The sequence below is a fragment of the Schistocerca cancellata genome, chromosome 9, assembly GCF_023864275.1.
Source record: "Schistocerca cancellata isolate TAMUIC-IGC-003103 chromosome 9, iqSchCanc2.1, whole genome shotgun sequence".
NCBI lineage: Eukaryota > Metazoa > Arthropoda > Insecta > Orthoptera > Acrididae > Schistocerca > Schistocerca cancellata.
The window spans coordinates 521,369,454-521,390,097 of record NC_064634.1 but is presented as its reverse complement, the minus strand read 5'-3'; the positions used below and the strand labels follow the sequence as shown (position 1 = coordinate 521,390,097).

At 55.4% G+C, this 20,644-nt stretch overlaps 21 non-coding genes across 21 annotated transcripts; all 21 read left to right on the top strand.

Annotated features, from left to right (window-relative positions):
• Positions 1-602: 602 nt before the first annotated feature.
• On the top strand, positions 603-721 carry LOC126102591 (5S ribosomal RNA). The gene has a single exon (XR_007522880.1). It is a non-coding gene; the product is annotated as a 5S ribosomal RNA (ribosomal RNA).
• An 858-nt stretch (positions 722-1,579) lies between these two features.
• LOC126101825 (5S ribosomal RNA) lies at positions 1,580-1,698 on the top strand. Its single transcript, XR_007522539.1, has one exon. It is a non-coding gene; the product is annotated as a 5S ribosomal RNA (ribosomal RNA).
• Positions 1,699-2,552: 854 nt separating this feature from the next.
• LOC126102589 (5S ribosomal RNA) lies at positions 2,553-2,671 on the top strand. Its single transcript, XR_007522878.1, has one exon. It is a non-coding gene; the product is annotated as a 5S ribosomal RNA (ribosomal RNA).
• An 859-nt stretch (positions 2,672-3,530) lies between these two features.
• Positions 3,531-3,649, top strand: LOC126101824 (5S ribosomal RNA). The gene has a single exon (XR_007522538.1). It is a non-coding gene; the product is annotated as a 5S ribosomal RNA (ribosomal RNA).
• An 854-nt stretch (positions 3,650-4,503) lies between these two features.
• LOC126102588 (5S ribosomal RNA) lies at positions 4,504-4,622 on the top strand. The gene has a single exon (XR_007522877.1). It is a non-coding gene; the product is annotated as a 5S ribosomal RNA (ribosomal RNA).
• Positions 4,623-5,480: 858 nt separating this feature from the next.
• LOC126101823 (5S ribosomal RNA) lies at positions 5,481-5,599 on the top strand. The gene has a single exon (XR_007522537.1). It is a non-coding gene; the product is annotated as a 5S ribosomal RNA (ribosomal RNA).
• An 859-nt stretch (positions 5,600-6,458) lies between these two features.
• On the top strand, positions 6,459-6,577 carry LOC126102587 (5S ribosomal RNA). The gene has a single exon (XR_007522876.1). It is a non-coding gene; the product is annotated as a 5S ribosomal RNA (ribosomal RNA).
• An 858-nt stretch (positions 6,578-7,435) lies between these two features.
• LOC126101821 (5S ribosomal RNA) lies at positions 7,436-7,554 on the top strand. Its single transcript, XR_007522536.1, has one exon. It is a non-coding gene; the product is annotated as a 5S ribosomal RNA (ribosomal RNA).
• An 859-nt stretch (positions 7,555-8,413) lies between these two features.
• LOC126102584 (5S ribosomal RNA) lies at positions 8,414-8,532 on the top strand. The gene has a single exon (XR_007522875.1). It is a non-coding gene; the product is annotated as a 5S ribosomal RNA (ribosomal RNA).
• Positions 8,533-9,381: 849 nt separating this feature from the next.
• Positions 9,382-9,500, top strand: LOC126101820 (5S ribosomal RNA). The gene has a single exon (XR_007522535.1). It is a non-coding gene; the product is annotated as a 5S ribosomal RNA (ribosomal RNA).
• An 854-nt stretch (positions 9,501-10,354) lies between these two features.
• LOC126102583 (5S ribosomal RNA) lies at positions 10,355-10,473 on the top strand. The gene has a single exon (XR_007522874.1). It is a non-coding gene; the product is annotated as a 5S ribosomal RNA (ribosomal RNA).
• An 858-nt stretch (positions 10,474-11,331) lies between these two features.
• On the top strand, positions 11,332-11,450 carry LOC126101818 (5S ribosomal RNA). Its single transcript, XR_007522533.1, has one exon. It is a non-coding gene; the product is annotated as a 5S ribosomal RNA (ribosomal RNA).
• Positions 11,451-12,309: 859 nt separating this feature from the next.
• On the top strand, positions 12,310-12,428 carry LOC126102582 (5S ribosomal RNA). The gene has a single exon (XR_007522873.1). It is a non-coding gene; the product is annotated as a 5S ribosomal RNA (ribosomal RNA).
• Positions 12,429-13,288: 860 nt separating this feature from the next.
• On the top strand, positions 13,289-13,407 carry LOC126101817 (5S ribosomal RNA). Its single transcript, XR_007522532.1, has one exon. It is a non-coding gene; the product is annotated as a 5S ribosomal RNA (ribosomal RNA).
• Positions 13,408-14,265: 858 nt separating this feature from the next.
• On the top strand, positions 14,266-14,384 carry LOC126101790 (5S ribosomal RNA). Its single transcript, XR_007522507.1, has one exon. It is a non-coding gene; the product is annotated as a 5S ribosomal RNA (ribosomal RNA).
• Positions 14,385-15,238: 854 nt separating this feature from the next.
• Positions 15,239-15,357, top strand: LOC126101816 (5S ribosomal RNA). The gene has a single exon (XR_007522531.1). It is a non-coding gene; the product is annotated as a 5S ribosomal RNA (ribosomal RNA).
• Positions 15,358-16,215: 858 nt separating this feature from the next.
• On the top strand, positions 16,216-16,334 carry LOC126101787 (5S ribosomal RNA). Its single transcript, XR_007522505.1, has one exon. It is a non-coding gene; the product is annotated as a 5S ribosomal RNA (ribosomal RNA).
• An 834-nt stretch (positions 16,335-17,168) lies between these two features.
• LOC126102581 (5S ribosomal RNA) lies at positions 17,169-17,287 on the top strand. The gene has a single exon (XR_007522872.1). It is a non-coding gene; the product is annotated as a 5S ribosomal RNA (ribosomal RNA).
• Positions 17,288-18,141: 854 nt separating this feature from the next.
• On the top strand, positions 18,142-18,260 carry LOC126102580 (5S ribosomal RNA). The gene has a single exon (XR_007522871.1). It is a non-coding gene; the product is annotated as a 5S ribosomal RNA (ribosomal RNA).
• Positions 18,261-19,108: 848 nt separating this feature from the next.
• On the top strand, positions 19,109-19,227 carry LOC126102579 (5S ribosomal RNA). The gene has a single exon (XR_007522870.1). It is a non-coding gene; the product is annotated as a 5S ribosomal RNA (ribosomal RNA).
• Positions 19,228-20,085: 858 nt separating this feature from the next.
• On the top strand, positions 20,086-20,204 carry LOC126102578 (5S ribosomal RNA). Its single transcript, XR_007522869.1, has one exon. It is a non-coding gene; the product is annotated as a 5S ribosomal RNA (ribosomal RNA).
• The last annotated feature ends 440 nt before the right edge of the window (positions 20,205-20,644 follow it).

The window sequence follows — 20,644 nt, the reverse complement described above, 5'->3', positions numbered from 1 at the left end:
AAATTTGATTTGTAACCACGAATTTATTCCTTAGTCGTCTCGTCTCGTCTCGTCTCGTCTCGTCCCGCAGACGTTTGTCGTGCTTGCGCTGTCATATGGACCACGACCCGAGCGGCAGCGAGCGGCAGTCGAGCAAAGTCGGGACAAGTCGGGACGGGGACAGGGACAGGGATAGGAATGGTGCGAATGCACTGCAAACTACGCAGACACCTGGTGTGAGGCGAGGCGAGGCGAGGCGAGGCGAGGCGAGGAAGCCCACATCGCTACCAGTGGGCCCTCCTGCACGACACTGCCGCACCCCGCACAGGCCCTCCGCTGAACACCAGGGACAAGATGCGTCCTCCGCTAGTGTCGAAGGCTGCACGCGCCCAGCGAATGACAGGGGGTGCAACGAGCAGCAGTGCGTCTCACACACGCGGCGGTGCGCCCGCCAATTCGGCCGTCACTCTGCTGGGACGCCGGGCGCGCCTCCCCGCGCCGTCCTCGAGGAACTGGCGGTTGCGGAAGGAAGCGCTTTCGTCAAATGCGGCCGAAAACTAACATTTTGTGTGGTGGGAGATAAGCCGAACGCGAATTCTGCCGTGCTCCTACATTAGATGAGCGCCAACGGCCATACCATGATGAATACACCGGTTCTCGTCCGATCACCGAAGTTAAGCATCATCGGGCCCGGCTAGTACTTGGATGGGTGACCGCCTGGGAAACCCGGGTGCTGTTGGCTCCCTTCCTGTTTTTTTTTTTTTGTTATGTCGCCAGCCCAATTTTCAAACTACCTTTCTGTTGTGACAAAGATGCTTCCTTAAGCCTTTTAAACTACTGTAATGGTACGAAAATGCAGTAATTAACTCAGTTTGAGGGAGAATGTGCTAACCAAGTTTGCCAAGAAGACTTTGAAAACGACAAAACAGTACGAATCGGCAGGTGATTTCTGAAATACGTCACCGCCTATTGTTGTGTAGGAGTTTAGAGTTCCGCATTTGATTTGTAACCACGAATTTATTCCTTAGTCGTCTCGTCTCGTCTCGTCTCGTCTCGTCCCGCAGACGTTTGTCGTGCTTGCGCTGTCATATGGACCACGACCCGAGCGGCAGCGAGCGGCAGTCGAGCAAAGTCGGGACAAGTCGGGACGGGGACAGGGACAGGGATAGGAATGGTGCGAATGCACTGCGAACTACGCAGACACCTGGTGTGAGGCGAGGCGAGGCGAGGCGAGGCGAGGCGAGGCGAGGAAGCCCACATCGCTACCAGTGGGCCCTCCAGCACGACACTGCCGCACCCCGCACAGGCCCTCCGCTGAACACCAGGGACAAGATGCGTCCTCCGCTAGTGTCGAAGGCTGACCGCGCCCAGCGAATGACAGGGGGTGCAACGAGCAGCAGTGCGTCCCACACACGCGGCGGTGCGCCCGCCAATTCGGCCGTCACTCTGCTGGGACGCCGGGCGCGCCTCCCCGCGCCGTCCTCGAGGAACTGGCGGTTGCGAAAGGAAGCGCTTTCGTCAAATGCGGCCGAAAACTAACATTTTGTGTGTTGGGAGAAAAGCCGAACGCGAATTCTGCCGTGCTCCTTTATTAGAGAGCGCCAACGGCCATACCATGATGAATACACCGGTTCTCGTCCGATCACCGAAGTTAAGCATCATCTGGCCCGGCTAGTACTTGGATGGGTGACCGCCTGGGAAACCCGGGTGCTGTTGGCTCCCTTCCTGTTTTTTTTTTTTTGTTATGTCGCCAGCCCAATTTTCAAACTACCTTTCTGCTGTGACAAAGATGCTTCCTTAAGCCTTTTAAACTACTGTAATGGTACGAAAATGCAGTAATTAACTCAGTTTGAGGGAGAATGTGCTAACCAAGTTTGCCAAGAAGACTTTGAAAACGACAAAACAGTACGAATCGGCAGGTGATTTCTGAAATACGTCACCGCCTATTGTTGTGTAGGAGTGTAGAGTTCCAAATTTGATTTGTAACCACGAATTTATTCCTTAGTCGTCTCGTCTCGTCTCGTCTCGTCTCGTCCCGCAGACGTTTGTCGTGCTTGCGCTGTCATATGGACCACGACCCGAGCGGCAGCGAGCGGCAGTCGAGCAAAGTCGGGACAAGTCGGGACGGGGACAGGGACAGGGATAGGAATGGTGCGAATGCACTGCAAACTACGCAGACACCTGGTGTGAGGCGAGGCGAGGCGAGGCGAGGCGAGGCGAGGAAGCCCACATCGCTACCAGTGGGCCCTCCTGCACGACACTGCCGCACCCCGCACAGGCCCTCCGCTGAACACCAGGGACAAGATGCGTCCTCCGCTAGTGTCGAAGGCTGCACGCGCCCAGCGAATGACAGGGGGTGCAACGAGCAGCAGTGCGTCCCACACACGCGGCGGTGCGCCCGCCAATTCGGCCGTCACTCTGCTGGGACGCCGGGCGCGCCTCCCCGCGCCGTCCTCGAGGAACTGGCGGTTGCGGAAGGAAGCGCTTTCGTCAAATGCGGCCGAAAACTAACATTTTGTGTGGTGGGAGATAAGCCGAACGCGAATTCTGCCGTGCTCCTACATTAGATGAGCGCCAACGGCCATACCATGATGAATACACCGGTTCTCGTCCGATCACCGAAGTTAAGCATCATCGGGCCCGGCTAGTACTTGGATGGGTGACCGCCTGGGAAACCCGGGTGCTGTTGGCTCCCTTCCTGTTTTTTTTTTTTTTGTTATGTCGCCAGCCCAATTTTCAAACTACCTTTCTGTTGTGACAAAGATGCTTCCTTAAGCCTTTTAAACTACTGTAATGGTACGAGAATGCAGTAATTAACTCAGTTTGAGGGAGAATGTGCTAACCAAGTTTGCCAAGAAGACTTTGAAAACGACAAAACAGTACGAATCGGCAGGTGATTTCTGAAATACGTCACCGCCTATTGTTGTGTAGGAGTTTAGAGTTCCGAATTTGATTTGTAACCACGAATTTATTCCTTAGTCGTCTCGTCTCGTCTCGTCTCGTCTCGTCCCGCAGACGTTTGTCGTGCTTGCGCTGTCATATGGACCACGACCCGAGCGGCAGCGAGCGGCAGTCGAGCAAAGTCGGGACAAGTCGGGACGGGGACAGGGACAGGGATAGGAATGGTGCGAATGCACTGCAAACTACGCAGACACCTGGTGTGAGGCGAGGCGAGGCGAGGCGAGGCGAGGCGAGGCGAGGAAGCCCACATCGCTACCAGTGGGCCCTCCAGCACGACACTGCCGCACCCCGCACAGGCCCCCCGCTGAACACCAGGGACAAGATGCGTCCTCCGCTAGTGTCGAAGGCTGACCGCGCCCAGCGAATGACAGGGGGTGCAACGAGCAGCAGTGCGTCCCACACACGCGGCGGTGCGCCCGCCAATTCGGCCGTCACTCTGCTGGGACGCCGGGCGCGCCTCCCCGCGCCGTCCTCGAGGAACTGGCGGTTGCGAAAGGAAGCGCTTTCGTCAAATGCGGCCGAAAACTAACATTTTGTGTGTTGGGAGAAAAGCCGAAAGCGAATTCTGCCGTGCTCCTTTATTAGAGAGCGCCAACGGCCATACCATGATGAATACACCGGTTCTCGTCCGATCACCGAAGTTAAGCATCATCTGGCCCGGCTAGTACTTGGATGGGTGACCGCCTGGGAAACCCGGGTGCTGTTGGCTCCCTTCCTGTTTTTTTTTTTTTGTTATGTCGCCAGCCCAATTTTCAAACTACCTTTCTGCTGTGACAAAGATGCTTCCTTAAGCCTTTTAAACTACTGTAATGGTACGAAAATGCAGTAATTAACTCAGTTTGAGGGAGAATGTGCTAACCAAGTTTGCCAAGAAGACTTTGAAAACGACAAAACAGTACGAATCGGCAGGTGATTTCTGAAATACGTCACCGCCTATTGTTGTGTAGGAGTGTAGAGTTCCAAATTTGATTTGTAACCACGAATTTATTCCTTAGTCGTCTCGTCTCGTCTCGTCTCGTCTCGTCCCGCAGACGTTTGTCGTGCTTGCGCTGTCATATGGACCACGACCCGAGCGGCAGCGAGCGGCAGTCGAGCAAAGTCGGGACAAGTCGGGACGGGGACAGGGACAGGGATAGGAATGGTGCGAATGCACTGCAAACTACGCAGACACCTGGTGTGAGGCGAGGCGAGGCGAGGCGAGGCGAGGCGAGGAAGCCCACATCGCTACCAGTGGGCCCTCCTGCACGACACTGCCGCACCCCGCACAGGCCCTCCGCTGAACACCAGGGACAAGATGCGTCCTCCGCTAGTGTCGAAGGCTGCACGCGCCCAGCGAATGACAGGGGGTGCAACGAGCAGCAGTGCGTCTCACACACGCGGCGGTGCGCCCGCCAATTCGGCCGTCACTCTGCTGGGACGCCGGGCGCGCCTCCCCGCGCCGTCCTCGAGGAACTGGCGGTTGCGGAAGGAAGCGCTTTCGTCAAATGCGGCCGAAAACTAACATTTTGTGTGGTGGGAGATAAGCCGAACGCGAATTCTGCCGTGCTCCTACATTAGATGAGCGCCAACGGCCATACCATGATGAATACACCGGTTCTCGTCCGATCACCGAAGTTAAGCATCATCGGGCCCGGCTAGTACTTGGATGGGTGACCGCCTGGGAAACCCGGGTGCTGTTGGCTCCCTTCCTGTTTTTTTTTTTTTGTTATGTCGCCAGCCCAATTTTCAAACTACCTTTCTGTTGTGACAAAGATGCTTCCTTAAGCCTTTTAAACTACTGTAATGGTACGAAAATGCAGTAATTAACTCAGTTTGAGGGAGAATGTGCTAACCAAGTTTGCCAAGAAGACTTTGAAAACGACAAAACAGTACGAATCGGCAGGTGATTTCTGAAATACGTCACCGCCTATTGTTGTGTAGGAGTTTAGAGTTCCGCATTTGATTTGTAACCACGAATTTATTCCTTAGTCGTCTCGTCTCGTCTCGTCTCGTCTCGTCCCGCAGACGTTTGTCGTGCTTGCGCTGTCATATGGACCACGACCCGAGCGGCAGCGAGCGGCAGTCGAGCAAAGTCGGGACAAGTCGGGACGGGGACAGGGACAGGGATAGGAATGGTGCGAATGCACTGCGAACTACGCAGACACCTGGTGTGAGGCGAGGCGAGGCGAGGCGAGGCGAGGCGAGGCGAGGAAGCCCACATCGCTACCAGTGGGCCCTCCAGCACGACACTGCCGCACCCCGCACAGGCCCTCCGCTGAACACCAGGGACAAGATGCGTCCTCCGCTAGTGTCGAAGGCTGACCGCGCCCAGCGAATGACAGGGGGTGCAACGAGCAGCAGTGCGTCCCACACACGCGGCGGTGCGCCCGCCAATTCGGCCGTCACTCTGCTGGGACGCCGGGCGCGCCTCCCCGCGCCGTCCTCGAGGAACTGGCGGTTGCGAAAGGAAGCGCTTTCGTCAAATGCGGCCGAAAACTAACATTTTGTGTGTTGGGAGAAAAGCCGAACGCGAATTCTGCCGTGCTCCTTTATTAGAGAGCGCCAACGGCCATACCATGATGAATACACCGGTTCTCGTCCGATCACCGAAGTTAAGCATCATCTGGCCCGGCTAGTACTTGGATGGGTGACCGCCTGGGAAACCCGGGTGCTGTTGGCTCCCTTCCTGTTTTTTTTTTTTTGTTATGTCGCCAGCCCAATTTTCAAACTACCTTTCTGCTGTGACAAAGATGCTTCCTTAAGCCTTTTAAACTACTGTAATGGTACGAAAATGCAGTAATTAACTCAGTTTGAGGGAGAATGTGCTAACCAAGTTTGCCAAGAAGACTTTGAAAACGACAAAACAGTACGAATCGGCAGGTGATTTCTGAAATACGTCACCGCCTATTGTTGTGTAGGAGTGTAGAGTTCCAAATTTGATTTGTAACCACGAATTTATTCCTTAGTCGTCTCGTCTCGTCTCGTCTCGTCTCGTCCCGCAGACGTTTGTCGTGCTTGCGCTGTCATATGGACCACGACCCGAGCGGCAGCGAGCGGCAGTCGAGCAAAGTCGGGACAAGTCGGGACGGGGACAGGGACAGGGATAGGAATGGTGCGAATGCACTGCAAACTACGCAGACACCTGGTGTGAGGCGAGGCGAGGCGAGGCGAGGCGAGGCGAGGCGAGGAAGCCCACATCGCTACCAGTGGGCCCTCCTGCACGACACTGCCGCACCCCGCACAGGCCCTCCGCTGAACACCAGGGACAAGATGCGTCCTCCGCTAGTGTCGAAGGCTGCACGCGCCCAGCGAATGACAGGGGGTGCAACGAGCAGCAGTGCGTCTCACACACGCGGCGGTGCGCCCGCCAATTCGGCCGTCACTCTGCTGGGACGCCGGGCGCGCCTCCCCGCGCCGTCCTCGAGGAACTGGCGGTTGCGGAAGGAAGCGCTTTCGTCAAATGCGGCCGAAAACTAACATTTTGTGTGGTGGGAGATAAGCCGAACGCGAATTCTGCCGTGCTCCTACATTAGATGAGCGCCAACGGCCATACCATGATGAATACACCGGTTCTCGTCCGATCACCGAAGTTAAGCATCATCGGGCCCGGCTAGTACTTGGATGGGTGACCGCCTGGGAAACCCGGGTGCTGTTGGCTCCCTTCCTGTTTTTTTTTTTTTGTTATGTCGCCAGCCCAATTTTCAAACTACCTTTCTGTTGTGACAAAGATGCTTCCTTAAGCCTTTTAAACTACTGTAATGGTACGAAAATGCAGTAATTAACTCAGTTTGAGGGAGAATGTGCTAACCAAGTTTGCCAAGAAGACTTTGAAAACGACAAAACAGTACGAATCGGCAGGTGATTTCTGAAATACGTCACCGCCTATTGTTGTGTAGGAGTTTAGAGTTCCGAATTTGATTTGTAACCACGAATTTATTCCTTAGTCGTCTCGTCTCGTCTCGTCTCGTCTCGTCCCGCAGACGTTTGTCGTGCTTGCGCTGTCATATGGACCACGACCCGAGCGGCAGCGAGCGGCAGTCGAGCAAAGTCGGGACAAGTCGGGACGGGGACAGGGACAGGGATAGGAATGGTGCGAATGCACTGCAAACTACGCAGACACCTGGTGTGAGGCGAGGCGAGGCGAGGCGAGGCGAGGCGAGGCGAGGAAGCCCACATCGCTACCAGTGGGCCCTCCAGCACGACACTGCCGCACCCCGCACAGGCCCTCCGCTGAACACCAGGGACAAGATGCGTCCTCCGCTAGTGTCGAAGGCTGACCGCGCCCAGCGAATGACAGGGGGTGCAACGAGCAGCAGTGCGTCCCACACACGCGGCGGTGCGCCCGCCAATTCGGCCGTCACTCTGCTGGGACGCCGGGCGCGCCTCCCCGCGCCGTCCTCGAGGAACTGGCGGTTGCGAAAGGAAGCGCTTTCGTCAAATGCGGCCGAAAACTAACATTTTGTGTGTTGGGAGAAAAGCCGAACGCGAATTCTGCCGTGCTCCTTTATTAGAGAGCGCCAACGGCCATACCATGATGAATACACCGGTTCTCGTCCGATCACCGAAGTTAAGCATCATCTGGCCCGGCTAGTACTTGGATGGGTGACCGCCTGGGAAACCCGGGTGCTGTTGGCTCCCTTCCTGTTTTTTTTTTTTTTGTTATGTCGCCAGCCCAATTTTCAAACTACCTTTCTGCTGTGACAAAGATGCTTCCTTAAGCCTTTTAAACTACTGTAATGGTACGAAAATGCAGTAATTAACTCAGTTTGAGGGAGAATGTGCTAACCAAGTTTGCCAAGAAGACTTTGAAAACGACAAAACAGTACGAATCGGCAGGTGATTTCTGAAATACGTCACCGCCTATTGTTGTGTAGGAGTGTAGAGTTCCAAATTTGATTTGTAACCACGAATTTATTCCTTAGTCGTCTCGTCTCGTCTCGTCTCGTCTCGTCCCGCAGACGTTTGTCGTGCTTGCGCTGTCATATGGACCACGACCCGAGCGGCAGCGAGCGGCAGTCGAGCAAAGTCGGGACAAGTCGGGACGGGGACAGGGACAGGGATAGGAATGGTGCGAATGCACTGCAAATTACGCAGACACCTGGTGTGAGGCGAGGCGAGGCGAGGCGAGGCGAGGCGAGGCGAGGAAGCCCACATCGCTACCAGTGGGCCCTCCAGCACGACACTGCCGCACCCCGCACAGGCCCTCCGCTGAACACCAGGGACAAGATGCGTCCTCCGCTAGTGTCGAAGGCTGCACGCGCCCAGCGAATGACAGGGGGCGCAACGAGCAGCAGTGCGTCTCACACACGCGGCGGTGCGCCCGCCAATTCGGCCGTCACTCTGCTGGGACGCCGGGCGCGCCTCCCCGCGCCGTCCTCGAGGAACTGGCGGTTGCGAAAGGAAGCGCTTTCGTCAAATGCGGCCGAAAACTAACATTTTGTGTGTTGGGAGAAAAGCCGAACGCGAATTCTGCCGTGCTCCTTTATTAGAGAGCGCCAACGGCCATACCATGATGAATACACCGGTTCTCGTCCGATCACCGAAGTTAAGCATCATCGGGCCCGGCTAGTACTTGGATGGGTGACCGCCTGGGAAACCCGGGTGCTGTTGGCTCCCTTCCTGTTTTTTTTTTTTTTGTTATGTCGCCAGCCCAATTTTCAAACTACCTTTCTGTTGTGACAAAGATGCTTCCTTAAGCCTTTTAAACTACTGTAATGGTACGAAAATGCAGTAATTAACTCAGTTTGAGGGAGAATGTGCTAACCAAGTTTGCCAAGAAGACTTTGAAAACGACAAAACAGTACGAATCGGCAGGTGACTTCTGAAATACGTCACCGCCTATTGTTGTGTAGGAGTTTAGAGTTCCAAATTTGATTTGTAACCACGAATTTATTCCTTAGTCGTCTCGTCTCGTCTCGTCTCGTCTCGTCCCGCAGACGTTTGTCGTGCTTGCGCTGTCATATGGACCACGACCCGAGCGGCAGCGAGCGGCAGTCGAGCAAAGTCGGGACAAGTCGGGACGGGGACAGGGACAGGGATAGGAATGGTGCGAATGCACTGCAAACTACGCAGACACCTGGTGTGAGGCGAGGCGAGGCGAGGCGAGGCGAGGAAGCCCACATCGCTACCAGTGGGCCCTCCAGCACGACACTGCCGCACCCCGCACAGGCCCTCCGCTGAACACCAGGGACAAGATGCGTCCTCCGCTAGTGTCGAAGGCTGACCGCGCCCAGCGAATGACAGGGGGTGCAACGAGCAGCAGTGCGTCCCACACACGCGGCGGTGCGCCCGCCAATTCGGCCGTCACTCTGCTGGGACGCCGGGCGCGCCTCCCCGCGCCGTCCTCGAGGAACTGGCGGTTGCGAAAGGAAGCGCTTTCGTCAAATGCGGCCGAAAACTAACATTTTGTGTGTTGGGAGAAAAGCCGAACGCGAATTCTGCCGTGCTCCTTTATTAGAGAGCGCCAACGGCCATACCATGATGAATACACCGGTTCTCGTCCGATCACCGAAGTTAAGCATCATCTGGCCCGGCTAGTACTTGGATGGGTGACCGCCTGGGAAACCCGGGTGCTGTTGGCTCCCTTCCTGTTTTTTTTTTTTTGTTATGTCGCCAGCCCAATTTTCAAACTACCTTTCTGCTGTGACAAAGATGCTTCCTTAAGCCTTTTAAACTACTGTAATGGTACGAAAATGCAGTAATTAACTCAGTTTGAGGGAGAATGTGCTAACCAAGTTTGCCAAGAAGACTTTGAAAACGACAAAACAGTACGAATCGGCAGGTGATTTCTGAAATACGTCACCGCCTATTGTTGTGTAGGAGTGTAGAGTTCCAAATTTGATTTGTAACCACGAATTTATTCCTTAGTCGTCTCGTCTCGTCTCGTCTCGTCTCGTCCCGCAGACGTTTGTCGTGCTTGCGCTGTCATATGGACCACGACCCGAGCGGCAGCGAGCGGCAGTCGAGCAAAGTCGGGACAAGTCGGGACGGGGACAGGGACAGGGATAGGAATGGTGCGAATGCACTGCAAACTACGCAGACACCTGGTGTGAGGCGAGGCGAGGCGAGGCGAGGCGAGGCGAGGAAGCCCACATCGCTACCAGTGGGCCCTCCTGCACGACACTGCCGCACCCCGCACAGGCCCTCCGCTGAACACCAGGGACAAGATGCGTCCTCCGCTAGTGTCGAAGGCTGCACGCGCCCAGCGAATGACAGGGGGTGCAACGAGCAGCAGTGCGTCTCACACACGCGGCGGTGCGCCCGCCAATTCGGCCGTCACTCTGCTGGGACGCCGGGCGCGCCTCCCCGCGCCGTCCTCGAGGAACTGGCGGTTGCGGAAGGAAGCGCTTTCGTCAAATGCGGCCGAAAACTAACATTTTGTGTGGTGGGAGATAAGCCGAACGCGAATTCTGCCGTGCTCCTACATTAGATGAGCGCCAACGGCCATACCATGATGAATACACCGGTTCTCGTCCGATCACCGAAGTTAAGCATCATCGGGCCCGGCTAGTACTTGGATGGGTGACCGCCTGGGAAACCCGGGTGCTGTTGGCTCCCTTCCTGTTTTTTTTTTTTTGTTATGTCGCCAGCCCAATTTTCAAACTACCTTTCTGTTGTGACAAAGATGCTTCCTTAAGCCTTTTAAACTACTGTAATGGTACGAAAATGCAGTAATTAACTCAGTTTGAGGGAGAATGTGCTAACCAAGTTTGCCAAGAAGACTTTGAAAACGACAAAACAGTACGAATCGGCAGGTGATTTCTGAAATACGTCACCGCCTATTGTTGTGTAGGAGTTTAGAGTTCCGAATTTGATTTGTAACCACGAATTTATTCCTTAGTCGTCTCGTCTCGTCTCGTCTCGTCTCGTCCCGCAGACGTTTGTCGTGCTTGCGCTGTCATATGGACCACGACCCGAGCGGCAGCGAGCGGCAGTCGAGCAAAGTCGGGACAAGTCGGGACGGGGACAGGGACAGGGATAGGAATGGTGCGAATGCACTGCAAACTACGCAGACACCTGGTGTGAGGCGAGGCGAGGCGAGGCGAGGCGAGGCGAGGCGAGGAAGCCCACATCGCTACCAGTGGGCCCTCCAGCACGACACTGCCGCACCCCGCACAGGCCCTCCGCTGAACACCAGGGACAAGATGCGTCCTCCGCTAGTGTCGAAGGCTGACCGCGCCCAGCGAATGACAGGGGGTGCAACGAGCAGCAGTGCGTCCCACACACGCGGCGGTGCGCCCGCCAATTCGGCCGTCACTCTGCTGGGACGCCGGGCGCGCCTCCCCGCGCCGTCCTCGAGGAACTGGCGGTTGCGAAAGGAAGCGCTTTCGTCAAATGCGGCCGAAAACTAACATTTTGTGTGTTGGGAGAAAAGCCGAACGCGAATTCTGCCGTGCTCCTTTATTAGAGAGCGCCAACGGCCATACCATGATGAATACACCGGTTCTCGTCCGATCACCGAAGTTAAGCATCATCTGGCCCGGCTAGTACTTGGATGGGTGACCGCCTGGGAAACCCGGGTGCTGTTGGCTCCCTTCCTGTTTTTTTTTTTTTTGTTATGTCGCCAGCCCAATTTTCAAACTACCTTTCTGCTGTGACAAAGATGCTTCCTTAAGCCTTTTAAACTACTGTAATGGTACGAAAATGCAGTAATTAACTCAGTTTGAGGGAGAATGTGCTAACCAAGTTTGCCAAGAAGACTTTGAAAACGACAAAACAGTACGAATCGGCAGGTGATTTCTGAAATACGTCACCGCCTATTGTTGTGTAGGAGTGTAGAGTTCCAAATTTGATTTGTAACCACGAATTTATTCCTTAGTCGTCTCGTCTCGTCTCGTCTCGTCTCGTCCCGCAGACGTTTGTCGTGCTTGCGCTGTCATATGGACCACGACCCGAGCGGCAGCGAGCGGCAGTCGAGCAAAGTCGGGACAAGTCGGGACGGGGACAGGGACAGGGATAGGAATGGTGCGAATGCACTGCAAATTACGCAGACACCTGGTGTGAGGCGAGGCGAGGCGAGGCGAGGCGAGGCGAGGCGAGGAAGCCCACATCGCTACCAGTGGGCCCTCCAGCACGACACTGCCGCACCCCGCACAGGCCCTCCGCTGAACACCAGGGACAAGATGCGTCCTCCGCTAGTGTCGAAGGCTGCACGCGCCCAGCGAATGACAGGGGGCGCAACGAGCAGCAGTGCGTCTCACACACGCGGCGGTGCGCCCGCCAATTCGGCCGTCACTCTGCTGGGACGCCGGGCGCGCCTCCCCGCGCCGTCCTCGAGGAACTGGCGGTTGCGAAAGGAAGCGCTTTCGTCAAATGCGGCCGAAAACTAACATTTTGTGTGTTGGGAGAAAAGCCGAACGCGAATTCTGCCGTGCTCCTTTATTAGAGAGCGCCAACGGCCATACCATGATGAATACACCGGTTCTCGTCCGATCACCGAAGTTAAGCATCATCGGGCCCGGCTAGTACTTGGATGGGTGACCGCCTGGGAAACCCGGGTGCTGTTGGCTCCCTTCCTGTTTTTTTTTTTTTTTGTTATGTCGCCAGCCCAATTTTCAAACTACCTTTCTGTTGTGACAAAGATGCTTCCTTAAGCCTTTTAAACTACTGTAATGGTACGAAAATGCAGTAATTAACTCAGTTTGAGGGAGAATGTGCTAACCAAGTTTGCCAAGAAGACTTTGAAAACGACAAAACAGTACGAATCGGCAGGTGACTTCTGAAATACGTCACCGCCTATTGTTGTGTAGGAGTTTAGAGTTCCAAATTTGATTTGTAACCACGAATTTATTCCTTAGTCGTCTCGTCTCGTCTCGTCTCGTCTCGTCCCGCAGACGTTTGTCGTGCTTGCGCTGTCATATGGACCACGACCCGAGCGGCAGCGAGCGGCAGTCGAGCAAAGTCGGGACAAGTCGGGACGGGGACAGGGACAGGGATAGGAATGGTGCGAATGCACTGCAAACTACGCAGACACCTGGTGTGAGGCGAGGCGAGGCGAGGCGAGGCGAGGCGAGGCGAGGAAGCCCACATCGCTACCAGTGGGCCCTCCAGCACGACACTGCCGCACCCCGCACAGGCCCTCCGCTGAACACCAGGGACAAGATGCGTCCTCCGCTAGTGTCGAAGGCTGACCGCGCCCAGCGAATGACAGGGGGTGCAACGAGCAGCAGTGCGTCCCACACACGCGGCGGTGCGCCCGCCAATTCGGCCGTCACTCTGCTGGGACGCCGGGCGCGCCTCCCCGCGCCGTCCTCGAGGAACTGGCGGTTGCGAAAGGAAGCGCTTTCGTCAAATGCGGCCGAAAACTAACATTTTGTGTGTTGGGAGAAAAGCCGAACGCGAATTCTGCCGTGCTCCTTTATTAGAGAGCGCCAACGGCCATACCATGATGAATACACCGGTTCTCGTCCGATCACCGAAGTTAAGCATCATCTGGCCCGGCTAGTACTTGGATGGGTGACCGCCTGGGAAACCCGGGTGCTGTTGGCTCCCTTCCTGTTTTTTTTTTTTTGTTATGTCGCCAGCCCAATTTTCAAACTACCTTTCTGCTGTGACAAAGATGCTTCCTTAAGCCTTTTAAACTACTGTAATGGTACGAAAATGCAGTAATTAACTCAGTTTGAGGGAGAATGTGCTAACCAAGTTTGCCAAGAAGACTTTGAAAACGACAAAACAGTACGAATCGGCAGGTGATTTCTGAAATACGTCACCGCCTATTGTTGTGTAGGAGTGTAGAGTTCCAAATTTGATTTGTAACCACGAATTTATTCCTTAGTCGTCTCGTCTCGTCTCGTCTCGTCTCGTCCCGCAGACGTTTGTCGTGCTTGCGCTGTCATATGGACCACGACCCGAGCGGCAGCGAGCGGCAGTCGAGCAAAGTCGGGACAAGTCGGGACGGGGACAGGGACAGGGATAGGAATGGTGCGAATGCACTGCAAACTACGCAGACACCTGGTGTGAGGCGAGGCGAGGCGAGGCGAGGCGAGGCGAGGCGAGGAAGCCCACATCGCTACCAGTGGGCCCTCCAGCACGACACTGCCGCACCCCGCACAGGCCCTCCGCTGAACACCAGGGACAAGATGCGTCCTCCGCTAGTGTCGAAGGCTGACCGCGCCCAGCGAATGACAGGGGGTGCAACGAGCAGCAGTGCGTCCCACACACGCGGCGGTGCGCCCGCCAATTCGGCCGTCACTCTGCTGGGACGCCGGGCGCGCCTCCCCGCGCCGTCCTCGAGGAACTGGCGGTTGCGAAAGGAAGCGCTTTCGTCAAATGCGGCCGAAAACTAACATTTTGTGTGTTGGGAGAAAAGCCGAACGCGAATTCTGCCGTGCTCCTTTATTAGAGAGCGCCAACGGCCATACCATGATGAATGCACCGGTTCTCGTCCGATCACCGAAGTTAAGCATCATCTGGCCCGGCTAGTACTTGGATGGGTGACCGCCTGGGAAACCCGGGTGCTGTTGGCTCCCTTCCTGTTTTTTTCTGTTATGTCGCCAGCCCAATTTTCAAACTACCTTTCTGTTGTGACAAAGATGCTTCCTTAAGCCTTTTAAACTACTGTAATGGTACGAAAATGCAGTAATTAACTCAGTTTGAGGGAGAATGTGCTAACCAAGTTTGCCAAGAAGACTTTGAAAACGACAAAACAGTACGAATCGGCAGGTGACTTCTGAAATACGTCACCGCCTATTGTTGTGTAGGAGTTTAGAGTTCCAAATTTGATTTGTAACCACGAATTTATTCCTTAGTCGTCTCGTCTCGTCTCGTCTCGTCTCGTCCCGCAGACGTTTGTCGTGCTTGCGCTGTCATATGGACCACGACCCGAGCGGCAGCGAGCGGCAGTCGAGCAAAGTCGGGACAAGTCGGGACGGGGACAGGGACAGGGATAGGAATGGTGCGAATGCACTGCAAACTACGCAGACACCTGGTGTGAGGCGAGGCGAGGCGAGGCGAGGCGAGGCGAGGCGAGGAAGCCCACATCGCTACCAGTGGGCCCTCCAGCACGACACTGCCGCACCCCGCACAGGCCCTCCGCTGAACACCAGGGACAAGATGCGTCCTCCGCTAGTGTCGAAGGCTGACCGCGCCCAGCGAATGACAGGGGGTGCAACGAGCAGCAGTGCGTCCCACACACGCGGCGGTGCGCCCGCCAATTCGGCCGTCACTCTGCTGGGACGCCGGGCGCGCCTCCCCGCGCCGTCCTCGAGGAACTGGCGGTTGCGAAAGGAAGCGCTTTCGTCAAATGCGGCCGAAAACTAACATTTTGTGTGTTGGGAGAAAAGCCGAACGCGAATTCTGCCGTGCTCCTTTATTAGAGAGCGCCAACGGCCATACCATGATGAATACACCGGTTCTCGTCCGATCACCGAAGTTAAGCATCATCTGGCCCGGCTAGTACTTGGATGGGTGACCGCCTGGGAAACCCGGGTGCTGTTGGCTCCCTTCCTGTTTTTTTTTTTTTGTTATGTCGCCAGCCCAATTTTCAAACTACCTTTCTGCTGTGACAAAGATGCTTCCTTAAGCCTTTTAAACTACTGTAATGGTACGAAAATGCAGTAATTAACTCAGTTTGAGGGAGAATGTGCTAACCAAGTTTGCCAAGAAGACTTTGAAAACGACAAAACAGTACGAATCGGCAGGTGATTTCTGAAATACGTCACCGCCTATTGTTGTGTAGGAGTGTAGAGTTCCAAATTTGATTTGTAACCACGAATTTATTCCTTAGTCGTCTCGTCTCGTCTCGTCTCGTCTCGTCCCGCAGACGTTTGTCGTGCTTGCGCTGTCATATGGACCACGACCCGAGCGGCAGCGAGCGGCAGTCGAGCAAAGTCGGGACAAGTCGGGACGGGGACAGGGACAGGGATAGGAATGGTGCGAATGCACTGCAAACTACGCAGACACCTGGTGTGAGGCGAGGCGCGGCGAGGCGAGGCGAGGCGAGGCGAGGAAGCCCACATCGCTACCAGTGGGCCCTCCAGCACGACACTGCCGCACCCCGCACAGGCCCTCCGCTGAACACCAGGGACAAGATGCGTCCTCCGCTAGTGTCGAAGGCTGACCGCGCCCAGCGAATGACAGGGGGTGCAACGAGCAGCAGTGCGTCCCACACACGCGGCGGTGCGCCCGCCAATTCGGCCGTCACTCTGCTGGGACGCCGGGCGCGCCTCCCCGCGCCGTCCTCGAGGAACTGGCGGTTGCGAAAGGAAGCGCTTTCGTCAAATGCGGCCGAAAACTAACATTTTGTGTGTTGGGAGAAAAGCCGAACGCGAATTCTGCCGTGCTCCTTTATTAGAGAGCGCCAACGGCCATACCATGATGAATGCACCGGTTCTCGTCCGATCACCGAAGTTAAGCATCATCTGGCCCGGCTAGTACTTGGATGGGTGACCGCCTGGGAAACCCGGGTGCTGTTGGCTCCCTTCCTGTTTTTTTCTGTTATGTCGCCAGCCCAATTTTCAAACTACCTTTCTGTTGTGACAAAGATGCTTCCTTAAGCCTTTTAAACTACTGTAATGGTACGAAAATGCAGTAATTAACTCAGTTTGAGGGAGAACGTGCTAACCTAGTTTGCCAAGAAGACTTTGAAAACGACAAAACAGTACGAATCGGCAGGTGATTTCTGAAATACGTCACCGCCTATTGTTGTGTAGGAGTGTAGAGTTCCAAATTTGATTTGTAACCACGAATTTATTCCTTAGTCGTCTCGTCTCGTCTCGTCCCGCAGACGTTTGTCGTGCTTGCGCTGTCATATGGACCACGACCCGAGCGGCAGCGAGCGGCAGTCGAGCAAAGTCGGGACAAGTCGGGACGGGGACAGGGACAGGGATAGGAATGGTGCGAATGCACTGCAAATTACGCAGACACCTGGTGTGAGGCGAGGCGAGGCGAGGCGAGGCGAGGAAGCCCACATCGCTACCAGTGGGCCCTCCAGCACGACACTGCCGCACCCCGCACAGGCCCTCCGCTGAACACCAGGGACAAGATGCGTCCTCCGCTAGTGTCGAAGGCTGCACGCGCCCAGCGAATGACAGGGGGTGCAACGAGCAGCAGTGCGTCTCACACACGCGGCGGTGCGCCCGCCAATTCGGCCGTCACTCTGCTGGGACGCCGGGCGCGCCTCCCCGCGCCGTCCTCGAGGAACTGGCGGTTGCGGAAGGAAGCGCTTTCGTCAAATGCGGCCGAAAACTAACATTTTGTGTGTTGGGAGAAAAGCCGAACGCGAATTCTGCCGTGCTCCTTTATTAGAGAGCGCCAACGGCCATACCATGATGAATACACCGGTTCTCGTCCGATCACCGAAGTTAAGCATCATCGGGCCCGGCTAGTACTTGGATGGGTGACCGCCTGGGAAACCCGGGTGCTGTTGGCTCCCTTCCTGTTTTTTTCTGTTATGTCGCCAGCCCAATTTTCAAACTACCTTTCTGTTGTGACAAAGATGCTTCCTTAAGCCTTTTAAACTACTGTAATGGTACGAAAATGCAGTAATTAACTCAGTTTGAGGGAGAATGTGCTAACCAAGTTTGCCAAGAAGACTTTGAAAACGACAAAACAGTACGAATCGGCAGGTGACTTCTGAAATACGTCACCGCCTATTGTTGTGTAGGAGTTTAGAGTTCCAAATTTGATTTGTAACCACGAATTTATTCCTTAGTCGTCTCGTCTCGTCTCGTCTCGTCTCGTCCCGCAGACGTTTGTCGTGCTTGCGCTGTCATATGGACCACGACCCGAGCGGCAGCGAGCGGCAGTCGAGCAAAGTCGGGACAAGTCGGGACGGGGACAGGGACAGGGATAGGAATGGTGCGAATGCACTGCAAACTACGCAGACACCTGGTGTGAGGCGAGGCGAGGCGAGGCGAGGCGAGGCGAGGCGAGGAAGCCCACATCGCTACCAGTGGGCCCTCCAGCACGACACTGCCGCACCCCGCACAGGCCCTCCGCTGAACACCAGGGACAAGATGCGTCCTCCGCTAGTGTCGAAGGCTGACCGCGCCCAGCGAATGACAGGGGGTGCAACGAGCAGCAGTGCGTCCCACACACGCGGCGGTGCGCCCGCCAATTCGGCCGTCACTCTGCTGGGACGCCGGGCGCGCCTCCCCGCGCCGTTCTCGAGGAACTGGCGGTTGCGAAAGGAAGCGCTTTCGTCAAATGCGGCCGAAAACTAACATTTTGTGTGTTGGGAGAAAAGCCGAACGCGAATTCTGCCGTGCTCCTTTATTAGAGAGCGCCAACGGCCATACCATGATGAATACACCGGTTCTCGTCCGATCACCGAAGTTAAGCATCATCGGGCCCGGCTAGTACTTGGATGGGTGACCGCCTGGGAAACCCGGGTGCTGTTGGCTCCCTTCCTGTTTTTTTTTTTTTGTTATGTCGCCAGCCCAATTTTCAAACTACCTTTCTGTTGTGACAAAGATGCTTCCTTAAGCCTTTTAAACTACTGTAATGGTACGAAAATGCAGTAATTAACTCAGTTTGAGGGAGAATGTGCTAACCAAGTTTGCCAAGAAGACTTTGAAAACGACAAAACAGTACGAATCGGCAGGTGACTTCTGAAATACGTCACCGCCTATTGTTGTGTAGGAGTTTAGAGTTCCAAATTTGATTTGTAACCACGAATTTATTCCTTAGTCGTCTCGTCTCGTCTCGTCTCGTCTCGTCCCGCAGACGTTTGTCGTGCTTGCGCTGTCATATGGACCACGACCCGAGCGGCAGCGAGCGGCAGTCGAGCAAAGTCGGGACAAGTCGGGACGGGGACAGGGACAGGGATAGGAATGGTGCGAATGCACTGCAAACTACGCAGACACCTGGTGTGAGGCGAGGCGAGGCGAGGCGAGGCGAGGAAGCCCACATCGCTACCAGTGGGCCCTCCAGCACGACACTGCCGCACCCCGCACAGGCCCTCCGCTGAACACCAGGGACAAGATGCGTCCTCCGCTAGTGTCGAAGGCTGACCGCGCCCAGCGAATGACAGGGGGTGCAACGAGCAGCAGTGCGTCCCACACACGCGGCGGTGCGCCCGCCAATTCGGCCGTCACTCTGCTGGGACGCCGGGCGCGCCTCCCCGCGCCGTTCTCGAGGAACTGGCGGTTGCGAAAGGAAGCGCTTTCGTCAAATGCGGCCGAAAACTAACATTTTGTGTGTTGGGAGAAAAGCCGAACGCGAATTCTGCCGTGCTCCTTTATTAGAGAGCGCCAACGGCCATACCATGATGAATACACCGGTTCTCGTCCGATCACCGAAGTTAAGCATCATCGGGCCCGGCTAGTACTTGGATGGGTGACCGCCTGGGAAACCCGGGTGCTGTTGGCTCCCTTCCTGTTTTTTTTTTTTTGTTATGTCGCCAGCCCAATTTTCAAACTACCTTTCTGTTGTGACAAAGATGCTTCCTTAAGCCTTTTAAACTACTGTAATGGTACGAAAATGCAGTAATTAACTCAGTTTGAGGGAGAATGTGCTAACCAAGTTTGCCAAGAAGACTTTGAAAACGACAAAACAGTACGAATCGGCAGGTGACTTCTGAAATACGTCACCGCCTATTGTTGTGTAGGAGTTTAGAGTTCCAAATTTGATTTGTAACCACGAATTTATTCCTTAGTCGTCTCGTCTCGTCTCGTCTCGTCTCGTCCCGCAGACGTTTGTCGTGCTTGCGCTGTCATATGGACCACGACCCGAGCGGCAACGAGCGGCAGTCGAGCAAAGTCGGGACAAGTCGGGACGGGGACAGGGACAGGGATAGGAATGGTGCGAATGCACTGCAAACTACGCAGACACCTGGTGTGAGGCGAGGCGAGGCGAGGCGAGGCGAGGCGAGGCGAGGAAGCCCACATCGCTACCAGTGGGCCCTCCAGCACGACACTGCCGCACCCCGCACAGGCCCTCCGCTGAACACCAGGGACAAGATGCGTCCTCCGCTAGTGTCGAAGGCTGACCGCGCCCAGCGAATGACAGGGGGTGCAACGAGCAGCAGTGCGTCCCACACACGCGGCGGTGCGCCCGCCAATTCGGCCGTCACTCTGCTGGGACGCCGGGCGCGCCTCCCCGCGCCGTTCTCGAGGAACTGGCGGTTGCGAAAGGAAGCGCTTTCGTCAAATGCGGCCGAAAACTAACATTTTGTGTGTTGGGAGAAAAGCCGAACGCGAATTCTGCCGTGCTCCTTTATTAGAGAGCGCCAACGGCCATACCATGATGAATACACCGGTTCTCGTCCGATCACCGAAGTTAAGCATCATCGGGCCCGGCTAGTACTTGGATGGGTGACCGCCTGGGAAACCCGGGTGCTGTTGGCTCCCTTCCTGTTTTTTTTTTTTTGTTATGTCGCCAGCCCAATTTTCAAACTACCTTTCTGTTGTGACAAAGATGCTTCCTTAAGCCTTTTAAACTACTGTAATGGTACGAAAATGCAGTAATTAACTCAGTTTGAGGGAGAATGTGCTAACCAAGTTTGCCAAGAAGACTTTGAAAACGACAAAACAGTACGAATCGGCAGGTGACTTCTGAAATACGTCACCGCCTATTGTTGTGTAGGAGTTTAGAGTTCCAAATTTGATTTGTAACCACGAATTTATTCCTTAGTCGTCTCGTCTCGTCTCGTCTCGTCTCGTCCCGCAGACGTTTGTCGTGCTTGCGCTGTCATATGGACCACGACCCGAGCGGCAGCGAGCGGCAGTCGAGCAAAGTCGGGACAAGTCGGGACGGGGACAGGGACAGGGATAGGAATGGTGCGAAT